The 27,359-nt window shown below is 41.9% G+C and overlaps 1 long non-coding RNA gene across 1 annotated transcript; it reads right to left on the bottom strand.

The window, feature by feature from the left end:
* Positions 1 to 9,195: 9,195 nt before the first annotated feature.
* On the bottom strand, positions 9,196 to 27,009 carry LOC142827857 (uncharacterized). The gene is made up of 3 exons (XR_012902639.1): positions 26,808 to 27,009; positions 22,786 to 22,893; positions 9,196 to 16,492 (listed from the first exon to the last, which is right to left on the bottom strand). It is a non-coding gene; the product is annotated as an uncharacterized LOC142827857 (long non-coding RNA).
* Between the last annotated feature and the right edge of the window lie 350 nt (positions 27,010 to 27,359).

Genomic DNA, 27,359 nt, shown 5'->3' with positions numbered 1-27,359 from the left:
CCTCCCCATAGGGGGCTCGTACCCCATTCCTCCCTCACCTCCTTCCACTTACCCCTCCCTAGCCCCACTTCCTGATGTACAAAATAAAGGACACGTGTGTTCAAAAACAGAAACTATCTTTATTGAACAAAACTCGGGGAGACTGGGAAAAGGAGGTGGGAGAGGGGAAGAGAGAGGGTGGGAGAGGGGAGGGCAACTAAAATGATCAGGGGTTTGGAACAGGTCCCATATGAAGAGAGGCTAAAGAGACTGGGACTTCTCAGCTTAGAAAAGAGGAGACTGAGGGGGGATATGATAGAGGTCTATAAAAGCATGAGTGGCGTGGAGAGGGTGCATAAAGAAAAGTTCTTCATTAGTTCCCATAATAGAAGGACTAGAGGACACCAAATGAAATGAATGGGTAGCAGGCTTCAAACTAATAACAGAAAGTTTTTCTTCACAAAGCAAATAATCAACCTGTGGAAATCCTTGCTGCAGGAGGCTGTGAAGGCTAGAACTATAACAGAGTTTAAAGAGAAGATAGATAAAGTCATGGAGGTTGGGTCCATGGAGTACTATTAGCCAGGGGGTAGAAATGGTGTCCCTGGCCTCTGTTTGTGGAAGGCTGGAGATGGATGGCACAAGACAAATGGCTTAGTCATTGTCTTTGGTCCATCCCTTCCAGGGTACCTAGTGTTGGCCGCTGTCGGCAGACAGGCTACTGGGCTAGATGGACCTTTGGTCTGACCCAGTATGGCCATTCTAAGCTCGGGGCTCAGGGTCAGGGGTCTCACTGGACCACCCTGATTTTCATGCAAACCTGCTCCTGGGTGGCCAGGCTGGCAGCTATGCTGCCCTAGACAGCCACTTTCCTGTACCTAGTGCAGACATCGTGGATGAGGTCCACAATGTCTGCACTAGACCAGGCGGGCGCCCGCCTCTTGCGGACCTGGGCAGGCTCCCGGGAGCCACCAGCCTGGTCCCGGGAAGAGGCGGAGGGCTGGGTGGCAGCGGATGTCTGGTTCGTGCCGTGTCAGGTGCACGGTCTGCTGGCTGGGTGCTGGCAGGCTTGCACCTGGCACGGGCACCGTTGCCAGCCCGTGCCCCTTTAAGGGCTCCGGGGCCGGGAGGGGGGCAGACGAGTTTCCCTGGTGTTGGCCAGAGTGGCCACCAGGGAAAGCTGGGGAGGTCTAGCCTCCCATTGGTTCGAATTAAGTGGCCACACAGCCCTTAATTCGATCTGCTTAATTCGAACTTTGTAGTGTAGACATACCCTGCATGTGCAACCAGCAAGATTGAAACAACGCCCTGGGAGGCGTGATCCTACCATTCATCTTAATGAGGTGTTTTGACTTTGAGCTCAAGTGTAACCCCTTAGGCACTTGAGTATTTAAACATTCTACACTGCTGTCTATTGAACTATACATCACTACATTTCCTCCAGAGATTTCTAGAGTTCATGCCACTAGCTGAGGTGCCAACAAATTTTTGGCCAAAAAAAGGAACATGTGTTTCTTTAAAAACATATTCTGTCTTTCAACCATCTTTATTATTTAGCTTTTATGAAGAGAGATGGCTGAAATATATTGAAAAAGCACCATCAAAGAATCAAAAAGGTTTGAAGCAGGGGTGAACAGGAATAAAGTGATGACCAACATTTTCAAAGCTGGCTAATGAATATTAAATGTGTCCAATTTCCCTCAAATTAATGGGAGTTGAGGGACAGATTTTTAAAGGCATTTAGATGTCTGTGATAGGTCTCCCTTCTGCACACTTTGGACAACAGGCAGGATGCTCTCCATGGTTACAAGTTACAGGGTGTTATTTATTGGGGCCCCTCCACCAATTCATCATCACAACCTTGTGTGGTGACATATAAGTGGACATAAATGTCCCCCTCTGCCCATTCTCTGGAAAGGGAAATATCTCTTCAACCTGAGATCCCGTAGTCCCTGCCCTCTGCCAGCCTTTCCTTCATACTGCATTCCTGTCTTTTAACTGTTTCCAGTGGATTGCTCTTATAAACTCATCAGTCTCCTCTCTAATTAAGCAACTGAGGACCCATCTCCCAATTAATGCCACTCCAGGGAGGGACTAACTAGTGCCATAGGATATGTCTACATTTGCAGGTTATTTCAAAATAAGGTATTTCAAAGTAATAACTCCTGAAATAACTATTCTGAAATAAGCTTATTTTGCTTGACTAGCAGGAATTATTATTTGAATATAGTGAGTCTATTATTTTGAAACAACAGGCTTGGTAGTGTGGAGGCTTACTTTGTTCTCTTTAAATAAAGGGAGTCATTTTGAAATATCTCCCCAGTGTAGACATGTTCTTAGAGACCAGAAAGCTGAGTCAGGTCTAGGCTTCTGACACTGTTACAGTACCTATATTCAGGATTGTCAACAGCACCTTCAGGCCCCTGGATAAGGTGGGAGGGGGTAGCTCCATGTTCCTAGAAGAGGCAGGGTCTTGGACTGAAGGGATGGAGGAAGGGGCAGCCAGCTTTCAATGCCATTGGGAATGTGGAGAACCCCTTTCTTAGCCTTCAGAACCACCCAGAGTGTGCTATGCAGTGTGCCAGGGGTGATTTAAAGGGCCTAAGGCTCCAGGTGCTTCTGGGGCGACAGTAGTGGGGCTGTGTGATGGACCAGGTCTGGGCACCGCTGAGGGCATCCACTCAGGGCGAATTGCTCAAAAACCAGGCTACTTACAGCCCCTGACTGGAGACCTTTCCCAAATAAGCCACAAACCAGTCACACCGAGCGTTCCAGCTGCCAATCCAACCAGAAGGAAGCTTCACAAGCAAAACCCCTCTGACATCCCAGGTCTCCCTGTGCCACCAGCAGCCCCAGGCCTACACACAAGTGAGGGGTTATATAACCCAATCTCACCTACCCCAAATGGGTCCTCCCAGTCCCAAAGAACCAGCCACAAATTCCCACTCAGTTTACACTTTGGATCTTACCCACAGGAGCACGCTGGGCCACTCCTTTTGAATCTAAAATCTAAAGGTTTATTAATAAAAGAAAGAAAAGGTTTAGAGTAAGGTTGTTCAGGAAAATACATTACATGCACCAATCACCAAGTTCTTGATGCAGGCTATCAGCAGAGATGGTATAAACTGCTAACTTAAAAGTCTCTGGTGTACATCCTATCTCAAGATGGTTCAACAATCTTTCCTGGCTCTCTGTCCTTTTCAAGACAGCATCTTGAATAAGTAGCAGAATTGAAGACAAGATGGAGTCCGCCTCATGGCACTTATATATCTCTCCTGGAGTCCCCATAGCCAAAGCAGGTCATATGGTCAAGTGACCTGTTTGTGTTTCACATGCTGGCAGCCATTATGCCCTGGCTGGTTTGCATGTTCCCAGTCATATTTCCCAGGTGTGTATTGGGCACCTTGAGAGCCATTGTCCTTGGGGCTGTGCTAATTAGCATAGTCATTTATTGGATAATCCTCCTTTACAACAGGCAGGGCAGGCCAGTATCAGCACAGAGTCCATATCCATAACTCCACATACAGACATCATACAAGTACATGAATAGCATACATAGAGAATCAGTAGAACATAAGCTTTCATTTGACATGCCACATGGCCCCCTTTGTACAGGGTTTGGGGCAAACACTCCCACATGGTCACAGCCATGATCTGGCTGCTCCCCTTAAAATCCAATAATGTGACAGGGTGGGAGTGGCTGGATGCTCCAGGCCCTTTTGAACCACTAAGCAATTGTCCTCTTTGCCCCCCACTGTTGGTGGCCCTGCCTATATGCAGATATGCAGATAGTGACCAACAGGATTTTCAAAAGCATCTGGCACCTATCTCCCATTGAGTTTTTTTTTTAAACTATACCCCACATTAACAGCAATACTTGTAAAACACACAAGAACCCAATAATACAAGTCTCAGTCTGCATAGGCAAAAATCACAAGATGTTAAATAATGCAAACAAGTAAGGTTCAGTTATTCAATATACCCAGTCACAGTGGCTCAACCTAGTCAAGATCCTTGAATGTGGTCAAAGTCTGCTAAGGGTAGGACCTAAAGACTGAATGTATGTCACTTTTATCTCTCTTTCCTCTGCAGTTTCTTGATCTGTTTTAAAAGCTTATGTTTTTGCAGTAGCATGGGTCCTTAAAATTAAAGATAACAACCTAAGTTAACAAAAGATTGTTAGATGATTTCCTGGCTTTAAAAGATGCTGGTCAAATGCCCAACAATATCTTTGTAAAGAAAAAGATAAAACCCTTGTGTTGTTTTTACATGAAGGTTTATCATTTCAATAATATGAATGCAGCAAAATTTGTAGACAAACTACATTGAAGAATGCACGCTTATTTTTCTCATCTCCTAGATATTGAAATATGCTTATGAGGAGTCATGTGAGTACTGATGTGACATTTACATTCTGTGAAATGTTTACATTCTAGCTAATGTAAATTGTTTTAGAAGCAGCGTGGGGGAACTGCCAGGCTGTGTCTAGACTGGCAAGTTTTTCCGCAAAATCATCTGCTTTTGTGGAAAAACTTGCCAACTGTCTACACTGGCTGCTTGAATTTCCGCAAGAACACTGATGATCTCATGTAAGATCGTCAGTGTTCTTGCGGAAATACTGTGCTACTCCCGTTCGGGCAAAAGCCCTCTTGCCCAAATAATTTGCGCAAGAGGGCCAGTGTAGACATCACAGTACTGTTTTGTGCAAAAAAGCCCCAATGGCTAAAATGGCGAAAAAACGGAAAAGCGTCCAATCTAGATGCTCTTTTCCGAAAATGCTTTTAACGGAAAACTTTTCCGTTAAAAGCATTTCCGGAAAATCATGCCAGTGGAGACGTAGCCCCAATATTTCTAAACCTATGTCCCATGCTCTATTGAAGGAGTTAGGCTGATCTGTGATGTCATACAGGGCTTCATTAAACTGTGCTAAAAAGAATTAGCAAATGACCAGTAAGTACACTCTGAAGTGATTGTTCCATAGTTTGCCATTATTTTACAATGTTTTTCCTCCAAGTCAAATCCTAACAGTCTTGTGAAGACTGCATCTATGGTAAATTTGTGATTTGAAACATAAGCACATCTTTTTCTGTGATTGTATCTAAGGGAACAGTATCATTTCTCCCATATGGTATAACTTAAAACCCAGCTGAAGGGAATTTTCTTAAACTTTCTTAAAAATAAATCCACCTTTCAGGAAGATATGTAGCATGGAAACTCTCAGTCCAAAGGGTAAATGTTTTGGAAAGTTTATTAGCATGTGAAGGGAGGAGAGTGAAATGGTAAATGTTTTACAATATAAAGGTCAGATCCTGCAAAACTGTGAATAATACTTACACGCATAAATTGTCCCATTTGTACAACAGAGGGAACAACTTGTGCCTGCTATAATACTGTAATTCTGTACTCTATACTCCATAGTATATTATTTCAATCCCTTTTTAAAACTCAATTTAACAAAAGATAACAGCTGAATTTCAGATGGCCTAAGTTTTATGTCAAGGAGAGAAGTTTTCTAAGTACTGACAATGTCAACACATTTGTGTGGAAAAGGAAAAGGACAATGCAGAACAGTAAAAAACGAGTAGACATCTGGGTGGAAGAAAAGGAAGGCAATGTTCACAACTGCACTACTGCTGAAGAAAAGAAAAGATGCAGGGGCTTTGGCCACAGAGAGCTGTGAATCAGCATCTTAAAACTAAGAGAAAGAGGTTATGTCTACACAGCAGTGTTATTTCAGAATAACTGGCATTATTCCGAAATAACAAGGAGCGTATCTACACTGCAAGCCATTATTTCAAGATACTCCGACTCCTGTAACCATCATTTCATGAGCAGTAAAACAAGCAGGAAGAGTGTTCTTCCTTTGACTTCCTGCTGTGTAGACAGCACCAAAAGCTGAATTAAGCTATTTCGACTTAAGCTACACAATTGATGTAGTTCAAGTTGTGTAGCTTAATTCGACTTTTGCCTTGCTTTGTAGATGTGCCCTCAGAAAAATGTTTGTAACCACAAAGGGGTAAAAGCCATAGTAGCTTCATACAAAACCTTTTCACTAGACCATCAGAGATGTCCCGCTACAAAAGTCAGCAACTATACCGCCAACATTTCTTTTCACTCCATGGCCAAGGCCTAATCTTAATCATTCAAGTGTTCCTGCTTCTGGGTATTTAACTCTGTAGTTTCTGTTCTGTGACTTTCACAATAATTTCGTACAGCCTGTATCTTAACCTCTGGGTTAAGCTATACTGCCACTGCTGAACCTGATGATACTGGTCAAATTAGGAATTTGTTTAATGAACTGAATGTGGACTGGGATGGCTCATGATTGCTTAGGGCAGCAATGGGTTTGACTGATATCACCCTCCAACTCTAGCCTGAGCTGCTGTGTGCATAAGGCATCACACACAAAAAGCAAAGAGACAACAGACATGTTTAGTTTGCTTATTGAATGTTGCTCAGATCAGCTTGTATTGATTCCAGCACTTCAGGCAGCGTATACAGGGCAATTTCTATTTATACATTAAAAAGACAGGGCTTACCTTATCCTTAGATTTATTCTTTGGTACCAAATATCCAATATCCACATTCAGGTAATAAGAAGTCACTTTTCTGGACCAGAAGTTCTTTGCTCTAACAGTGCTATAAAAGCTAAATGTGTTAAATTACACTAACTCCATGTAGCTGGGTGGGGATGAGGTATGAACAGAGCCCAGACACTGCTGCCCCCAAATCTCCCAGCAGCAGAGCAACACCAGTGCTTTCAATAGCATATCCTGCACTGGGGATATACCCCTTGCAGTAGATGCTCTCACCTGCACTGCTTTTAGGGACACTTGCAACAATTTGCTTGGAACAGTAATGAACTAGCCAAATGTTTCTCAACTAGTGGGTCATGATCCACAGGGAATCATAAAAGATAATTGGGGGATGGGGTTGTCACAAGGCATTTCAATTTTATTACAGTCTAATGCAAGGGAAATCTTGCTGCTTTTGAAGGGCAAATATAATGGTCAGTCTCTCAGATAAGACAAACAAATTATACAGGCTTCTCACTGATACACTAGCAATAAGAGTAAGAATAAAAAGTGTACAGCAATCAGGTTATGAAAACGTTTGATTCTAGATAGGTTTCCCCAGTCCCAGCCTTAGGGCAAAGCAAGCAAGGTGGTTGGTTTGGGCTCCACGTTGCCCAGCACCCACCCACCCGGCTGCTCACTCACTGCCCTGGCTGGGAGCTGCCCAGCTGTGTGGCACGACCAACCACAGAGACAGACTTTGCCAGTCCCTGCCCCCGCTACTCCTTCTGCAGGTACCAGGTTGAAGGCTCTTAGCTCCAGACCCCAGTCCCATAAAAGGGAGGAGACAAAGACAGCCACTGGCCCATCCTGTGATTGCTCGTAACAGACCCTCTTCCCTGCCTTCCCCATGGAGGGGATAACCTGGCAGAAGAGATTCCCAGTCTGTGATCAACCCTGCCTAGGAGGAAGTCCTGGTCGGGGGGGGGGGGGAGAGAAACCCTGCTCCATTGAGAGAATTTCCCCTTTCCATACCCTGTAACATGCAGGGGGTGTCTCCCAAGGTACAGGAACAGGGGAGAGGGACCCTTGGCTCTCACAAATAAGGTAAACTTACACCACCTTACTGAAACACGGAGTTGACTGAATCATCTTCAGCTGTATTGAAAATGTTCTCAAGTCGGAGAAAATTGTACAATAACTTTCAAAACAAAAACATTTACATTTAATATTAGTCTTTTACTCTATTAGATGCTGAGAGTACTGATCAAATATTTTAATAGATGCTGGGTATGTAAAATAAACGCTGGGTCTCTAATACAAGCTGAAGGTCTTGTCGGTTTGTACTAACAGACGCTGGAGGCTTCTACTGGAAGTTTTAAGGTAGTGTATAATGATGTCATAGTGGACAGTAAAAGCATCACAGATGACATTGAAATAGAGCCCAGTTGAAATTTTTCTTAAATCTAGAGATGATGTGGAATATATCTATTGAGCGGATTGTGCTGGACTCTGTAACCCCTTAACTGAGTTTGACTTAAACTAGAGCATCCACTGGCCAGGCCTCACTATCAGCATGCTGCCTAGGCCCCACATACTCTTTGGCTGGGCCTAGGCATGACTAACCTGGAAAGGGTTAGAAATACTGATAATCCTCATAGTTAGCAATGTAGAAACTATTCAGACAGACAGAGGCATACTACTAAACATTAACCCAAAAATGCAACCTCCCCCCAAAATCAGTGGGCTAAGTTCTCCAACATGCACTGTTCCCATTGACTACAATGGAAGGCTCGTGCATGCCCAATGCAGAATGTGGCCATTTCCGAGTTAGGATTTATCTGCTCATGAACTGGAACCAAATAACACGATCTGTCATTATTTACACCTTGCATCAAAACAAAAATATGAATTAGTCAATTCACTTATAGCAGTGCTGATTTTGGAGTAGACAAGTCCTGAATGGAATTATCTGGGGCTTCGTCTTCACTGCCAGTTCTTCTGGCAGAAAATATGCTAATGATGAACTGATTAGCATAAGATGTGCTCTCATTAGCATATTTTCTGCCATTTCTTTTTGCACAAAAAGAAGCAGTGTGGACAGGGTTTTTTGTGCAAAACCCCTATTTTATGCAAGATCCTTAATCCCGGAGAGGCATAAGGATTTTGCACAAAACAGGATTTTTGTGCAAAAAAACCCCATCAACATGGCTTCTTTTTGCACAAAAAGGAATAGCAGAAAATATGCTAATGAGATATTTTCTGCTGGAGGAACTGGCAGTGATGGCATAACCTGGAGGTTAATTGGGCCCTAGATTATAGGAAATGCAGAAGACAGATTACAGCTCTGTAGTAGTATAATATGAAAAAAGTGCTAAGAGAAGTGCTCATGTTTATGGAGATGTCCATTTAAAAATTCCATTATTTTTAGACTAATCTGTATGAAGTAGGGACTGTGTTCATTGCTTAGAACAATGGAGTCACAACCTAGATGAGGCCTCTGAGTGCTACTTTAAATCAACAAGTAAATCATATTATGAACAATAATAATGGCCTCTCTAAATAAACATTTGATATCAACAGGTGTGTTGTAAGCAAAACTCGTGAAGTCATTCTGCCGCTCTACTCTGCACTAGTTAGACCTCAGCTGGAGTACTGTGTCCAGTTCTGGGCGCCACATTTCAAGAAAGATGTGGAGAAATTGGAAAGGGTACAGAGAAGAGCGACAAGAATGATTAAAGGTTTAGAGAACATGACCTATGAAGCCAGGCTTCATGAACTGGGCTTGTTTAGTTTGGAAAAAAGAAGATTAAGGGGGGACATGATAGCGGTTTTCAAATATCTAAAAGGGTGTCACAAGGAGGAAGGAGAAAATTTGTTCCTCTTGGTTTCTGAGGACAGGACAAGGAGTAATGGGCTTAAAGTGCAGCAGGGGAGGTTTAGATTGGACATTAGGAAAAAATTCCTAACTGTCAGGGTGGTCAAATATTGGAATAAATTGCCAAGGGAGATGGTGGAATCTCCCTCTCTGGAGATATTTAAGAACAGGTTAGACAGACATCTGTCAGGGATGGTGTAGACGGAGCTTGGTCCTGCCTTGAGGGCGGGGGGCTGGACTCGATGACCTCTTGAGGTCCCTTCCAGTCCTATTATTCTATGATTCTATCTAAGCTACAGGGGAATGAGTTGATAAATTCAGATCTGAGATAGATTTTGAATCCAAAGTCCGGGGGTGGTTAAAGCCAGGATTTTGATTTTTCTGGATGTATATTCTGATATATTTCTTCCAAAGATCTGTGGGTTTCAGGGTTTTGGTTCAGGTCAACTTCAAATTTAAATGCGAGTAAAAGCAAATTGAAAACACTTGGAGAGCCTCTCAAAAGAATGTAAATGAATAGCAGCTCTGATCCTAAACCCCTTAGGCACATTTGAAAAACTTCCATGAGAGCTTTTTTTACTTTAGCTAGAGCAAACGGCATCTGTGACTGGAGTAGGTCATCTGCACTGCAGGTTGTCCACCTTTACAGGTTGCTAAGCAATGACTGAACTGTCCCACTCCATCCTATATTCATCCGTTTGAGTTGCTATGTAGCAATCTGGTACGAAGGGTGATACTGATCTTTACAGTTGACAAGGCAGAGATGAAGGAACTGGAAACATTTGACTAGTTTATTTTTTCCCAAAACAACAACAGAAAAATCAAGTAGATGAGGAAAGTGAGACAATTTATTTTATTGGACCAACTTTGTCAGTGAAAGAGACAAGCTTTTCTAACACCAAACTCTTCTGAAAGTCTGGGCAGAGCTAAGGAAGACATCTGTATAAGCTCAAAAACTAGTGGCTTTCACCAGCAGAATTTAATAGAATAAAATACCTCACCGCACTCAATTTGGGTCTCTAGTATCCTGGGACCAACCCAGCTACAACCACAATAGAAAATAAGGTAACTCTTCTGAAATGTAGTTATCTAGAGTACTGCATCAATATAGAAATGAGAACAGATTTTTTTAAGGGCAGTAGCTACCAGTAAATTTATCTAGTCTGGCATATGTATATCATGCAGCACAGAACCTCACCCAATAATTCCTGATTTTTTCTATGCTACTGATGTGCTCTACCTTTTCTAAAAATGTCCCACCCTGGAATTCTTTCTTGAAAAAATTAAATTACATGGATTTAAATCTAAACATCAAATGGTGGGGACATTTTAGCAATGTATAGAATACACTGAGAGTGCTAATGATCTCCTTTGCCCTATACATTGCCTTGGGGCTTGATGTGATTTCGTAAGACATTTTGTCATTAATCTCATTTGCATTTTAGTTTGCAAAAGTATGTTTTATGACAGGCAGTGTATTTTATGTTTAGAGGCATCACATTCAATTAGGAGTCATTTTCAATATGGAAGATTTCTCCTTTTGATGTGTGCAGTCATGTGCTGTTTGGATTTCAGTACTAGGGCCAGCCTAAGCTGCCTACTACAGGTATAAGAGCATAGGGTCCTGCAATTAGAAGGAGCATCTTGTTCATGCCAAAGAGCACTAACAGTAGGGCTGACCAGAAAATAATTCCATTTTGTGAAAAAATGTCAGAGTTTCAAAATTTATTTTTGTTCTGATGTGGAACACAACAGATCTTTTGAGAGAGAGAGAGAGAGAGAGAGAGAGAGAGAGAGAGCAGACTAGCCAATTGTTTGGCAATTTAGAAGCCTCCCCTGGAAAGCTATTATTAGACATAATAGCCATTATTTCAAAATAACTTTGGTGTGTAGACACATCCTAGCTTTATTATCAGAGGGCAAAGTATCTATTGAGCATTATTAGTTCCTGTTAAATCCCTCTTGCAAAAAGCTCTGTAGTACTGTGTTAATCACCTCAGGTGGAGAGTACTGTTTTAATTTACCCCCTTTCTACATATGCTCAATGTTAGAATTTTTTTCAAGACAATCTCTCAGATCATGATCAATTTGCCTGTCATAACAAGACTCTTGTTTGTGGAAGAAACAAAGCGGAACATGGTGAGCAATGAAGTTCTGAGACAAACAAGCTGGCCTCATATTTAATGAGAAATAGGAATTTGAAGACCAGATAAAATTCTTAAGACACTAAACAAGCAAAAATAAAATTTAACTTGCTCCAGACATTACTAGCTTTGCCTGAATCTCAAGATATTTCAAACATAATATTTATCTTGTTGATTTCAAAGGGACTTAATAATTAAATTAACGTTAAGCATATGCTTAAATACATTGCTGATTATGGGTAGACTTCATTATGTGCTAAATTGGGGCCTCTGTGTTCCTTTCCATATATTTCAATTTCTCTTCACTGAGGGTGCATCTACACTGCACCGTTATTTTGAAATAGCAATGTGAGCATCTGCACAGCCATTCTGTTATTTCAAAATAATTTCAGAATAACAGGCGGCTTATTCCAAAATCTGAAAACCTCATTCTACGAGGAATAACGCCTATTCCAAAATAACTATTTCAAAACAAGGCGTGTGTAAACGTTCCACTGCTGCTATTTCAAAATAACCCCTCACCAGGGCCATTCTAAGTTATTCATCCTGGGGCTCTAAATCGAGATAGCAAATCTACATTAGGGAAGACTGCCCTGGTCTAATTTTGAGGCTTCCCTGCAGTATAGACATGCTATTTTGAAATAAGCTATTTCGGAATAACTATTCCGGAATAGCTTATTCTGAAATAACTGTGCAGTGTAGATGTAGCCTTAGGCTATGTCTAGACTGCAGGCTTCTTTCGAAAGAGGCTCTTTCGAAAGCATCTTTCGAAAGAGCCTCTTTCGAAAGATCGCGTCTAGACTGCAGGCGGATCTTTCGATAGAGGAAATCCGCTTTTTCGAAAGAGAGCACCCAGCGAGTCTGGATGCTCTCTTTCGAAGACAGCCTCTTTACATTGTAGAACGCCTTCTTTCGAAAGAGGAACTTTCGAAAGAAGGCGTTCTTCCTCGTGAAATGAGGTTTACCGCCATCGAAAGAAAAGCCGCGTTCTTTTGAAATAATTTCGAAAGAACGTGGCTTGAGTCTGGACGCAGGGGAAGTTTTTTCGGGAAAAGGCTACTTTTCCCAAAAAAAACCCTGAGTCTGGACACGGCCTTAGTGTCCAGTCAATTTTAGCAAGTAGATCACTTTGCCCTGATTTTCACTGGGGAGTTATTTAGAAGTAACAAGTGGAGCATCCATACTACCAAGCCCGTTATTTTAAAATAAAAACTCCTGCTTTCCATGAGTAATAACTCATATTTCAAAATAGTTATTTCTAGTTTTTTTGTGCATTATTATTTTGAAATAAGTTATTTCTAAATAATTTTCTAATGGAGACATTCCCTTTCTATCTCGCAACATGTTTTTGCTAAGCAGTGTGAGATCTACACAAACATGACTCTTTAAAGGGATTATGTACTAAAACTACGTTTGCCAAGCATGGTATAGAAAGAGCCCCACTTCACTGTGTAAGAACCAAGATTCCTGTATCTAGAAAAACATCCTTATGCCTTGCATTCTTTGTATTTGTTGGCTTTTCATGGTAGGTGTGTGAACTTTAGTTGCTGCTGGAAACAACTTTATTTTCTCACTTAACTTTTTTTAGTATATGTGCTTTCAACTTCTCCATTAGACAAAACCCTTTATTGTTTGCAGCTATGGTAAGTAAGGATGCTAAGAGGTGATAAATGGCTAAATTGTGTAGTCAACAGAATTTTTATTGACTACACGATTAGTCAATAAGGGAAGGCGCTCAGTCCCAGCTCGCGGTGGGTCCAGGAGCTACTCCCACTGTGGCTCTGCAGTTTAAATGTAGTAGGAGATGGGCACACAGGCAGCTCGGCTCCTACAACATTTAAACTGCAGAGGCACAACAGGGGTAAGTCCCAGACCCGGTGCAAGACGGTACTGAGCTGGGCTGCCTGCCAGCTGGAGCAGCCCTTATCTTACTAGTTTCTGTATAAATGAACCAAAAACACTCAATGCAGAACCATTGGATCCACTTCTGGTCTTTGCAGGTCTTCATTCTTGGAGCGATAGTGCCTATTCTAAATGTAACATTCTGAATAATATACAACCTGTGAATATACAACTCCTCTCAGAGTTGTTTAAGGTATCACTAATGATAATCAAAAAAAGTTGCCTTCACCAAGATACGTCAGACTGTACAGATGAAGCTACGTGAGATGCAGGACACATGGCTGAGCCAGAAAGCTGATGAGATCCAGTCCTTTGCTGACAGACACGATATGAGGAACTTCTACAATGCTCTTCAGGCTGTGTATGGCCCAGTCATATCTGGTTCAGCCCCTCTCTTGAGCGCAGATGGTAGTACTTTGCTCACTGATAAGGAGAAGATCCTTAATCGCTGGGCAGAGCACTTTGCTGATGTCCTTAACAGGCCCTCTTCTATCAACGAGGAGGCAATAAACCACCTGCCTCAGGTGGAGATCAGCGAAAGCCTGGCTGATCCTCCAACAGTCCTGGAAACTCAAAAGGCCACTGAATTGCTCTCCAACAGTAAAGTTCCTGGAGCTGATTCTACTCCAGATGAAATTTATAAATCTGGTGGACCCAAGTTAATTAAGAGGCTTACTGAAATGTTCTGTGAGATGTGGAAACAGAAATGTATTCCGCAAGACTTCAAAGATGCGTCTATTATTCATCTATACAAGTGCAAGGGAAATCACTACTCTTGTGACAATTACAGAGGAATCACTCTGCTCTGTGTTGCAGGAAAGGTCCTTGCCAGAATACTTTTAAGCAGACTCACACAGCACCTTGACCAAGGTCTCTTGCCGGAATGTCAGTGTGGCTTCAGGAAAGGACGAGGTACAAATGACATGATATTTGCCGCCAGACAACTACAAGAAAAGTGTCAAGAACAGAATGTCCAGCTCTACACTGTCTTTGTGGATCTAACTAAAGCATTTGACTCTGTCAGTCGTGAGGGCCTCTGGAAGATTATGGCTAAATTTGGATGCCCAGATACCTTCATTGAAATGGTGAAGCAGTTCCATGACGGCATGCTTGCCAGAGTCCAAGATCATGGCAATTATTCAGAGCCATTCACAGTCACAAACGGTGTGAAACAGGGATGCATCCTGGCCCCCAGTCTCTTCAGCCTTATGTTCTCTGCTGTGCTGATTGACGCCTTTAGAGAAAGTAATGTCGGGATCGACTTGCGCTACCGTTTTGATGGAAGGCTATTTAACTTGAGGAGGCTTCAGACCAGAACGAAGGTTCAGTTCGAGACCATTCGTGACTTTCTATTTGCAGATGACTGCGCCCTCAACTCAGGTACGCAAGCAGGCATGCAACACTGCATGAATCTATTTTCCGCAGCGTGCATGAGCTTTGGCCTCACGATCTCCACCAAAAAAACCAAGGTTCTGCATCAGCCCACTCCTGGCTGTGACTACACTGAGCCATCCATCACTGTCAATGGCCAGAAGCTTGATAATGTGGACAGGTTTACATATCTTGGCAGCACTTTATCGAAGGCAGCCAACATCGACAAGGAGGTGAATACTAGAATCGCCAGAGCCAGTGCAGCTTTTGGAAGGCTTCAACCTAATGTTTGGAATTGAAGAGGCATTAAGACTGAGACCAAGCTAAAAGTCTACTCGGCGGTCGTCTTGTGAGACCTGGACTGTATATAGTCATCATGCAAAAAAGCTGAATCACTTCCACCTGAACTGTCTACGGAAACTGCTGAAGATAAGATGGCAGTACAAAGTTCCAGATACTGATGTTCTTCTACAAGCTAATATGACAAGCATTCACACCATTTGCAAGGCACAACTCAGATGAGCTGGCCATGTTGTGCACATGTCTGATGATCGATTGCCCAAGAAGATGCTCTATGGTGAATTAGAACACGGCAAGCGATCTCTTGGAGGTCAAAAGAAGAGATTCAAAGACACCCTTAAGGCCTCCCTTAAGAACTGTAACATGGATCCTGGAAACTGGGAGAGCAGTGCTGATGATTGTTCCGCCTGGCGCAGATGAATACATGATGGTGCAATAGCCCACGAACAAAAGAGACTGAGTTATGCTGCAGAGAAACGTTTTCTTCGCAAGTCCAGGGCTGGTATCTTATCTTCCTCCGGTCGGCAGTCTGATCTTTCATGTCCCCACTGTAACCGTCAATTTCGGGCTTGGATTGGACTAATCAGCCATCTCCGAACCCACCCCCAACTAAACTGATGACACTGGGTGGTCCTCATCAACCTCGATGGATGAACACATACAATGATAATCAGGAAAAGTATCTTACATTCTTCTATCTTCTGAGCTAGACAGGAAGCCAATCAGAACCTTTCATATCTGGGATACCATAGCTTCAACTCCCTATGTTTTCAAAATCAAACATTTTGGTATTGGACTCAATTTTGGCAAATCTTTCCAGTTCTACTGGTAGTACTTTTTTGGTTGGTTGTTTCTTGTTTTGTTTGTTCCTCTATACAAATGATTTGATTTGCTTCTTTGAGGCAGTGGTGGCTTTTCTCCGTGTATCATGGCAGTTCCTGCCTCTTCAAAGCTGCGGCTAGTTCTGCAGCTGTCTCTTGTTTGTTATGGAGATAGGTTCTCTTTGTTGCTTTGTAATCAGTCCAGAATGCAGCTGCGCTTCCCTCTTGCTTTTCTAAATTTTGGCAGGATGGGTATAGTCATGTATTTACTTCTCTATTTAAAGCATTTGTTCTGATTCCTTTTTCAGCCTCACACTTGCATGTCTGGCTTTCCTCTCTTTTGCCAGTTCTCACAGGTAGAGATTCTTTCTTCTGTACTTCCTAGTGCTGCATCAGCAACTCCACCTCTCCTTATCACCAAATCTGTACTTCCCCATTGACTCAACAGTTCTGGCAGCACGCGCGTGCGTGTGTGTATGTGGCTGTGTGAGAGAGAGAGACAGACAGACAGACAGACAGACAGAAAGCTATCATGGCTTCTGGAATCCAAGCTCCCAAGTTGTTGGTCAGCAGACAATTAACCTGGCAAAAAAAAATTCTCATTAAACTGATTGTAGTGGTTGCAAACATGCTGAATAAAAGTCTTCTGTTTATCTACAGAGCAAGAATAGAAAGAGCACCAGCAATGTAGAAGATTTCTCCAACTTCTTCACTACCACCACATCTAAACCTTGACCTGAAAGGAGTCGTCACCCTTTGGAGTGAGAGCAGTTAGGTCTTCATCTCATCCAGTTTTTGCATTAATATTCCCATTAATGCACCCCAGAATATTAGCCTTTGCCACAACGGATTACACTGTTGGCACATATTCAATTTGTGATCAGCTATAATCCCCAGATCCTTTTCAAGAGTAATACTGCTTAACCAGTTATATTCTACTTTGTATATGTACATTTGATTGTTTCCTTCCTGCATGTAATACTTTGCACTTTACTAAGCTCCATCTTACTGATTTCAGAACAATTCTGTAGTTCTAAAGGTCATTCTTAATTCTAATGTTGTCCTCCAAAGTTCTTGAAACCCCTTCCAGACTAGCCATCATTCACACATTTTATATGTAAATTCTTCTCACCCCATTATCCAAGTCATTAATGAAAATAGGGCTGGAACCAGGACAAACCCTATGGGAACCCAATAGTTCACAACTTCCCAGTTTAACAGCAAACAAGTGATCATTACTCTTTGGCTACATCTACACTGCAGGCTTCTTGCACAAGAAGCCTTTTGCGCAAGAGTTTTTGTGCAAAAACTTCTTGCACAAGAGCACGTCCACACCTCAAAGCGCAACTTGGAAGCTATGTGCTTTTGCTCAAGAGTGTATCCACACTGTATGGACGCTCTTGCACAGGAAAGCTCTGATGGCCATTCTGTGAATGGCCATCAGAGCACATTTTTCCCATAGGGGTTTTTTACCCTTCAGAGCATCCACACTTGCCTTTTTGCACAAGAACTCTTGCACAAAAAGGAGTTATTCCTCATAAAAGGAGGTTTACCTACACTGGAAAAAGCCTTCTGTTCTGCCATTTTACTGCCAATTTACTTGTGCAAAAGCGGATTTGAAGTGTTGATGCTTCGCAGGTTTTTGCACAAAAACCTTGCAGTGTAGATGTAGCCTTTGAGTATAGTTTTTCAACCAGTTATGCATTCACTTCATAATAATTTAATCTAGCTCACATTTCCCTATTTGCTTATGTGAATATCATCTTGGACTGGGTCAAAAGCCTTACTAAAACCAAAATGAATGAAGTCTACAGCTTCCCCCCATCCACTTGGCAGTTAACTCTGTCAAAGAAGTTGGTTTGGCATAATATGTTCTTGACAAACCCATGTTGGATGTTTCTTATAATCCTATTAACCTCTGTGTGCTTTCGAAATGATTGTTTGATAATTTATCCTTGTATTTGTATGGGTATCAAAGTTAGTCTAACTGAGCTACAATATCCCAGGTCTACTTTGTTTTCCTTTTTACAGATGAGCAAAACAGAACCTTACTCCAGTCCTCTGGGAACTAACCCATCCTCCAGCAGTTCTTGGAGATAATCACTAATGGTTCTAATAGAGCCTCAGCTAGTTCTTTAAGTATACTAGGGTGAAATTTGTCAGCCCTGCTGATTTGAATACATCTAATTTATCTATTTGTTTGGGTCCCGCTAATGATTGTAGAGCGTTTGCAGGCAGCATTTATCAGTGATATCCTGTAGTCAAGAAGGGGAGCAGCTTACTTTCCCTGTCCCCACAAAGATGTCAGATGTCAAAGTAATTGGTTAAAGGGGAGACTACAGCGGGTTATATTGCAAGGTGAACTGTCAGGTTGGAGGAAGGTTACTAGTGGAGTTCCTCAGGGATCAGTTTTGGGGCCCATTTTATTTAATCTTTTTATCGCTGACCTTGGCACCAAAAGTGGAAGTGTCCTGATAAAATTTGCGGATGACACAAAGTTGGGAGGTATTGCCAATTCAGAAAAGGATCGGGATATCATACAGGAAGATCTGGATGATCTTGTAAATTGGAGTGATAACAATAGGATGAAATTTAATAGTGAGAAGTGTAAGGTTATGCATTTAGGGATTAATAACAAGAATTTTAGTTATAAGCTGGGGACACAACAGTTGGAAGTAACGGAGGAGGAGAAGGACCTTGGAGTCCTGGTTGATTATAGGATGACTATGAGCCGCCATTGTGACATGGCCGTGAAAAAGGCTAATACGGTCTTGGGATGTATTAGGCGAGGTATTTCCAGTAGAGATAAGGAGGTGTTAGTGCCATTATACAAGGCATTGGTGAGACCCCATTTGGAATACTGTGTGCAGTTCTGGTCTCCCATGTTTAAGAAGGATGAATTCAAAATGGAACAGGTACAAAGAAGGGCCACTAGGATGATCCGGGGAATGGAAAACCTGTCTTATGAAGGCAGACTTAAGGAGCTTGGCTTGTTTACCTTAACCAAAAGAAGGCTGAGGGGGGAAATGATTGCACTCTTTAAATATATTAGAGGGATGAATACCAGGGAGGGAGAGGAATTATTTAAGTTTAATACCAATGTGGACACAAGAACAAATGGATATAAGCTGGCTAGTAGGAAGTTTAGACTTGAGATTAGACGAAGGTTTCTAACCATTAGAGGAGTGAAGTTCTGGAATAGCCTTCCAAGGGAAGTAGTGGGGGCAAAAGATCTATCTGGTTTCAAGATTAAATTAGATGGGTTTATGAAGGGGATGGTTTGATGAGATAACATGATCTTGGTAACTAATTGACCATTCATTATCTGTGGGAAATAGGTCAATGGAGTGATGATAGGAGTTACTATAGAGAACTCTCTGGGTGTCTGGCGGGTGAGTCTTACCCACATGCTCAGGGTTTAGCTGATCGCCATATTTGGGGTCAGGAAGGAATTTTCCTCCAGGGTAGATTGGCAGAGACCCTGGAGGTTTTTCGCCTTCCTCTGTCACATGGGGTACAGATCACAGCTGGAGGATCTCTTCATCTTGGGGTCTTCAAAGTATTTGAAGGCTTCAATATCTGAGATATAGGTGAGAGGATTATTCTAGGAGGGGTGGGTGAGATTCTGTGGCCTGTACTGTGCAGGGGGTCAGACTAGATGATCATAATGGTCCCTTCTGTCCTTAAAGTCTATGAGTCTAACACTCATTAATCTGGGAGGACACGTGTGTCTTTGGATGGAATATAATTCCACAGAAAGTATTCAAGTTTATAATTGAGAAGATTCCCAAAGAACTGTATAGCCAAAAAAAAAAATCAGATAATGAAAAATATAGAGATATAGAAATTAAAGATGGGCAAATAATAGGATACATTTTCAGCAAATAGTCTTGCAAAAATTAAGACAAATTATTCAAACTAAAATATTTGATCAGCCCTAGCATGGGTGTGTGTGTGTGTGTGTGTGTGTGTGCGCGAGCGCGCTCAGAAAAAGGTTTATTTAGTGGCTTATTTCCATTCAAGTTTATCTGAATCCTACTTATGTGCTTTTGACAAGTTCTCTTTTAACCCCACCTTTCATCATAAATATGTCTAGTTGTATATTGTTTGCTTTCATTTTTTTTCTTAAATATATTTTTTTCTTATTCAGTATATTAACTGCTACTTCAGTGAAACAGCACTGTCAGAATGATCTATTTCTGCGTTGTATGTGAATATTAAAAAAGGAGGAAGGTTGTCTTAGATATGACTATATGCTGAGCCCATCATTAACACACTTATTCATAAAGACCTCCTGGCTTGGAGGCCATCACAATGCATAGGTAAATCAAAGTGTAAGCTACTTAAACAGGCAGTAATTAGTCTTGAAGTACTGTGGAGGTAATTGAAGTTTCCTAGGAGAAAAGGATATTTTATCTTCTTTTTTAACTACTGTGCTCTACCCCTGGTGGTACTTGAGGTATTTTTTATCTTTGTACACTTGTTCACAAGGAACATAAATGAATATTCTAAGGGGAGCAGATCAATATGAAAAGGCAGTATGGTGTAAAAAGAAGATAAAGCCTACTAGTTATGGCAAGGATATGTATATGAGGGTATGTCTACACTACAAAGTTAATTTGAACTAACGGATGTTAGTTCGAATTAACTTTGATAGGTGCTACACTAGCGCTCCGCTAGTTCGAACTTAATTCGAACTAGCAGAGCGCTTAGTTCGAACTAGGTAAACCTCATTCTACGAGGACTAAGCCTAGTTCGAACTTACTAGTTCGAATTAAGGGGTGTGTAGCCCCTTAATTTGAACTAGTGGGAGGCTAGCCCTCCCCAGGTTTCCCTGGTGGCCACTCTGGCCAACACCAGGGAAACTCTATTGCCCCCCTCCCGGCCCTGGACTCCTTAAAGGGGCACGGGCTGGCTACAATGCCTGTGCCAGGTGCAAGCCTGCCAGTACTCAGCCAGCAGACCCTGCACCTGGCACGGCTCGAGCCAGCCACCCGATGCCCCCCAGCCCTCCCCCTCTTCCCGGGACCAGGCTGGCGGCTCCTGAGAGCTTGCCCGGGACCGCAAGAGGCAGGCACCCACCTGGTCTAGTGCGGACATCGTGGACCTCATCCACGACCTCTGCACTAGGCACAGGAAAGTGGCCGCTAGGGCAGGAGAACTGCCAGCCTTGCCACCCAGGAGCAGGTGTGCATGAAAATCAAGGTGGTCCACTGAGACCCCTGAGCCCTGACCTTAGAATGGCCGTACTGGGTCAGACCAAAGGTCCATCTAGCCCAGTAGCCTGTCTGCCGACAGCAGCCGTCCCTGGAGACCCTGGAGGGGATGGACCAAAGACAGTGACCAAGCCATTTGTCTCGTACCATCTCTCTCCAGCCTTCCACAAACTTTGGGCAGGGACACCACTCCTACCCCCTGGCTAATACCACTCCATGGACCCAACCTCCATCACTTTATCTCACTTCTCTTTAAACTCTGTTCTAGTTCTAGCCTTCACAGCCTCCTGCAGCAAGGAGTTCCACAGGTTGACTCTTTGCTTTGTGAAGAACAACTTTCTGTTACTAGTTTGAAGCCTGCTACCCATTCCTTTCCTTTGGTGTCCTCTAGTCCTTCTATTATGGGAACTAATGAAGAACTTTTCTTGATGCATCCTCTCCACCCCACTCATCCTTTTATAGACCTCTATCATATCCCCCCTCAGTCTCCTCTTTTCTAAAATGAAAAGTCCCAGTCTCTTTAGCCTCGCTTCATATGGGACCTGTTCCAAACCTCTGATCCTTTTAGTTACCCTTCCCTCTCCCACCCTCTCTCTTCCCCTCTCCCACCTCCTTTTCCCAGTCTCCCCGAGTTTTGTTCAATAAAGACAGATTCTATTTTTGACCACACGTTTTCTTTATTTTGTACATCAGGAAGGGGGGTTAGGGAACGGTAAGTGGAAGGAGGTGAGGGAGGAATGGGGTACGAGCCCCCGATGGGGAGGACTGGGCCAGCTCTGCTGGCTTCTGGGGGTGGAAGCTCTCCTGTAGCCCCCCAATTGTCCCCTCTCCCCAGATGGCAGCCTGCGGCAAGTGCAGCCAGTCTGATGGCCGAGTGCTGTGATGTGCCCAGTGTGGGAACTCAGGACACTCCAAGACAGGACTGCTTTGCAAACGGGGCACCCCTGAGAACTGTCTGTCCGGGGTGGGGGTTGGGTCCCTTTAAGCACAGCCCTCGGCTAGCCTGAGGCAGCAGCTCCACGCTCTAAGTCCTCATCTGATGCCCTGCCGGCACTGCTTCTGGCCATCCTTAACCCTGGTTCAGGGTCCACTTAATGTGGACATGCTAATTCGAATTAGCAAAACGCTAATTCGAACTAGTTTTTTAGTCTGGATGCGTTAGTTCGAATTAGCTTAGTTCGAATTAACTAATTAGATCTAAGTTAGTTTGAATTAGCACTGTAGTGTAGACATACCTTGAGTTACTTGAGTATTTCAAATAGTTGTGTACTTCATATACTAAATAAACTGTATCATAAGGATATGGCCAATCACCTCCTTGTTGCTTCATCTGTATGCTACATAATGCCCTCTGTTTATTCTGCCTTCCTATGTGATTATCATAGAAACAAAAAATATAATAGATAATAATCAAGACTGGCTGTGCTATTACTACCCAGAAAGATATGAAGGAATGCCAAGGTAAAGTCCCATGTACATTCAGATGCCAGTTGCTGTCAACATTAAAAATAATTATTCATGCACTTTCTTTGGCTCTAGTAAATTATTTTAAACCACACTAAATCAATGGAACACTTTAAGTAAGTGTTGTTTTGAGAATTCTTCATCCCTCTCATCAAACTGGTGAGAAACACAAACAACATAAACTGATATACTTACAGTATAGTGATACACTCTAAATTGTCTGCTGTGACTATTTTCTGTACATTCGATACAGACCAATGTTCCCACTTATTGAGCGTATTGAATTTCTTCTGGTCGTGCCTTCTATTATTAGAATTTACAGAGAGAACAGAGATAAATGTTGTTAGCAATGAAGTTTTTGAGCTACACGACTGTACATCAGATCAAACATTCCTTCACTATGACGAATGACTTCCTTTCAGCTTTAAACTTCTGAAACAACTGTGTATTTCATTTCAAGTTCACTTTAATCCATATTTGAAGGAGCCAAATCTGTATTCAAGATCATGTCTCATGTGTTGGTGTCAGATCATTCCCTTTATTTCTCCACTGAAGTTATTTAAAGACTTTGTTTAGGAAGCTGATCATTTTAATATGTTAATATCACATTCTGTATGAACACTGTATGGCTGGCAGGACAGATGTTCCAGACACTAACACCCATGCTACTGTTTATACTCAGTTTATGTTCCACGGTTAAGGATCGTTTGATCCTAATTTAGGCAGGCAGAATAGGACATAGTAGTTAGAGATCAAAGGTAAAAGGTAATGTCTTTTTGGTCATCTACTCTAAAGATCTTATTGGTATTGTCACAGTGTCTGGAGTAACTCACAACTGTGAGTGCCTACTTCAGGGCAGACAATCAGAAAACAGAGGAGGTACCCCAAGCTGATGGTGTGTTTTATAACTAGATCTCACCAAGCCAGCGATACATTTGAATTCCTGGATCACTTTAACAGTCTGTGAGTCCCTCGTGAGACAGTCTTTTTAGATCTTGCCACTCCGACTTTGGGTATGTCTACCCTGCACCCTAAACTTGAAATAAGACATGCAATGTGCACAATGCAAATTGCTTATCTTATTTCGAATCTATTTCAAAATAGCTTATTTTGAAATTTGGCTCATCTATACAATGCCATATTTTGAAATATCATGCTATTTTGAGACATCCCTTAACACTCATGGAATGAGGGTTACCAGAATGCTGAAGTAGCATGCCCATTATTTCGAAAAATATTTCAAAATAACAAGCAGCTTATGTAGACATGGGGTAGCTATATCAGGATACCTCTGGTATCCAGAAATAGCCATGAAGTGTAGACATACCCTTTGGGATAAACAATAAGGCTGTGTCTACATTGGCATCTCTTTCCGGAAAAGGGATGCTAATGAGACACATCGCAATTGCAAATCCGCGGGGGATTTAAATATCCCCTGCGGCATTTGCATTTACATGGCTGCCGCTTTTTTCCGGCTCGGGGATAAGCCAGAGAAAAGCGCCAGTCTAGACATGATTCTCCGGAAAATAAGCCCTTTCCCGGAGGATCTCTTATTCCTACTTTAAAGGGCTTATTTTCTGGAGAATCACGTCTAGCCTGGCGCTTTTCTCCGGCTTATCCCCGAGCTGGTAAAAAGCGGCAGCCATGTAAATGCAAATGCCGCGGGGGATATTTAAATCCCCCGCGGATTTGCAATTGCGATGTGTCTCATTAGCATCCCTTTTCCGGAAAGGGATGCCAATTTAGACACAGCAAAAGGGTATGTCTACGTAGCAACATTATTTCGAAATAACTTAGTCCACATCTACACAGCAGGCAGTTATTTTAAAATAATGTTGAATTACTGTCAAACTGGAGGACTTCTTGCTCTGACTCCTGTAACCCTCATTGAACGAGGAGTAAGGGAAGTCAGAGGAAAAGAGCTCTATTTCAAAATAAGTGCTGTATAGATGCTCCCAATTTCGAAATAAGCTATTTAGAAATAAGCTGTGCAACTGACGTAGCTCAATTTGCATAACTTATTTCAAGTTAACCCTGTTGTGTAGACTCACCCTAAATTATACCAAAAACCACACATCAGGTTGCTCTCTGTCCCAAGTGACCTGTTAATTTGGTACTTCACATTTTACACCAAACACAAATAGTAAACTAACTAAAGATGCACTACCTAAGGGTGTGTCTAGACTACAGAATTTTGTCGACAAAAGTGGACTTTTGTCGACAAAACTATACCTGCGTCTACACTACCGCTGAGTTCGGTCGACATAACGTCGACAGAACTCAGCAGTTTTGTCGACGCTGGTAAACCTCATTTTACGAGGCATAACGCCTTTTGTCGACAGAGTTCTGTTGACAGAAGTTGTTATTGCATCTAGGGTTGTGTCTAGACTACAGGGTTTTGTTGACAAAGCAGCTTGCTTTGTCGACAGAACTGAATGTAGTCTAGACGCTCTTTGTCGACAGAAGCTTTGTTGACAGTATCTGTCGACAAAACTTCTGTCGACAAAAGCCTGTAGTCTAGACGTACGGTAAGAAAAGGCAAAGAGAGTTATTGAGAGGTTAAAGCAAGTAAAATATACACACAGGCAAATCACAGTTTGTGACTCTAAATGGTGGCCATGGTGTAATAAACTGCCAATTTCCCAAAACTCTTTCAGGGTACCCAGATCACCTCTGGAGATCTCTGCTTTGCACCTGGTACACTTCCCTGTAAAAGCCCCAACAACCAGGAGACAGAAAATCTTTCCTTGAACTCATGCTTATGTCTTGCCACAAAAATAAATCAGAGTCACTACAGACATGGTCTTTTCTTTTGATGATAAAGAGTTACGAATGCATTCAGACCCTTTATTTCTAATCATCACACACAATGAGCACTTGTTTTGAAAATAGTATTTCACAGTTAAAGTTCTTCATTGCATGCCACCAGGCCTCCTCCTATTTGATGGGTTATTTACAGGAATATAAACAATGTAAACATTTGCTATTACATTATAGCAGGGCACAGATAAGTGAAAATAATGCAACCAACATCATTAGTTTTCCTGAAGTTTAAACATCAAATGCACTTTTAAATATATAACAATATACTTTGACCTATACAAACTCAGAAGTGAATTGCTCTGGATCTTTGGCACGAGCATACATCTGGTCCACCAGCATCACAGGTATAACTATTTTTCTCAGGGGTGTGAAAAAACCCACTTCCCTCAGAATGTAGTTACTCTGACCCAATTTCCCCCTCCCCACCATGTAGAAAGTCCTATGCTGATAGGACAGTTTCTTCCATCAGCCTAGGAGCCTCTTCACATAAGTGCTAAAAGCTGCAGTGACCTGCTCTAGACCTACCTTTACTGATACTATCTTTTGGGGTTGGGGATAAAGTGGATGGTTAACATTTCCTTTCCAAGTGGACTTTTCCTCATATTCAGGAATAGCAGTCTGGCTTGTCCCATCCATCCTTTGTTTTCAGAGTATATAAATGCCTATATCCTAAAAATGACTTTGTCTTTAAGGGTTGAAGTAGCAGCAGGAATTGGAGAGATCCTACTATTCTACTTATAGAAGTCCTTTAACTCTGGGGTCAGGGTGCCTGAAAATACATTGGATCAAAAAGAAATCCACATTATCTTCAATTAACTCTCCTTAATGTTGAGAACATTCCAATGCTAAGTATTTTCTAAGTATGCGCATATATTTTAGACTTTCTGTTTTCACTTGGTTTATTTGTTCTACAATCTTGTGATGAGAATTCTCAGGGATATTTGGACCAGGAAGATGTTATTTCCTTGACCTATGCAGCTAATTGTACTAAAAAACTCAGTCCTATTTCATCTCATTATTCCCGTCTATAATCCATAGAAACTAAATAAAATGACATGTTTAGCAGCAAGATCCAGATCCTAAATCATTGGCACTGTGATTTAGCCTGCATATAAGCATATTTAAAATGAGTAGTCCTGTGGCACCTTTGACCCTAACAAAAATATATATAGTGTAGTATTTTTGCTAGTCTCTAAAGTGCCACAGGACTACTCATTTTTAGTTACAGACTAACAAGGCTGCCCTTCTGAGACTTTATAAGCATATTAGATAACTTTAAATGATTTACATTTAACAAAACTAACAAAAACATCAATTACTGTTTGTTAAGCCTCTGAAAAGTAGCAAAATTGTGAAATAGGCTGCACGAAACTCAACAAAACACAATATTTTACCCTCTCATTCTGCCTCCAGATACATAGTTGCATGGTACTCATTATCAAAGCCTGCTCCGATCTGCAGAGATGAGTGTGAAATATGGTGTAACACTAGCTAATTTTTAACAAGGGAATGTATTTTGGAATTCACTGGTGATTGAACACAAGGGCTTTGTAAGACCACAGTGGCCTTTTGTATTTCATAGAAGACTATTCAAAAATGCTGTAGATAATGAATAGAAGTTTCCCTCCTGCAGATAAACAACCAGAGATTTATCATTTGATATCTGCTGTGCAGCTCAGTGAGAACCACTCAATTTTCCTTTATCTGATACAGTGTTTATGATGTACTAAGTTTATAAAGCATCTATGAATGTTCACCATATAGTATCAAATCTGAATTTGTCTCTAGGCCTTTGTTAGGGAAACTTTTGATGGACTTTAATTCATGGGGCTATGGTTCAAAAGAAATCTTATTATTATATTTCTTATATGTCTGTCTTCATTGTTATATAGCATCCTTAACAGTCACAATGAAGCTGAGAATAGTTTAGAAAATACTTGGAGAGG

The sequence above is a fragment of the Pelodiscus sinensis genome, chromosome 3 (genome assembly GCF_049634645.1).
Source record: "Pelodiscus sinensis isolate JC-2024 chromosome 3, ASM4963464v1, whole genome shotgun sequence".
In the NCBI taxonomy this organism is placed as follows: Eukaryota; Metazoa; Chordata; order Testudines; family Trionychidae; genus Pelodiscus; species Pelodiscus sinensis.
Note: the sequence above shows the minus strand (reverse complement) of the source record. Positions and strands in the feature narration are given on the sequence as shown.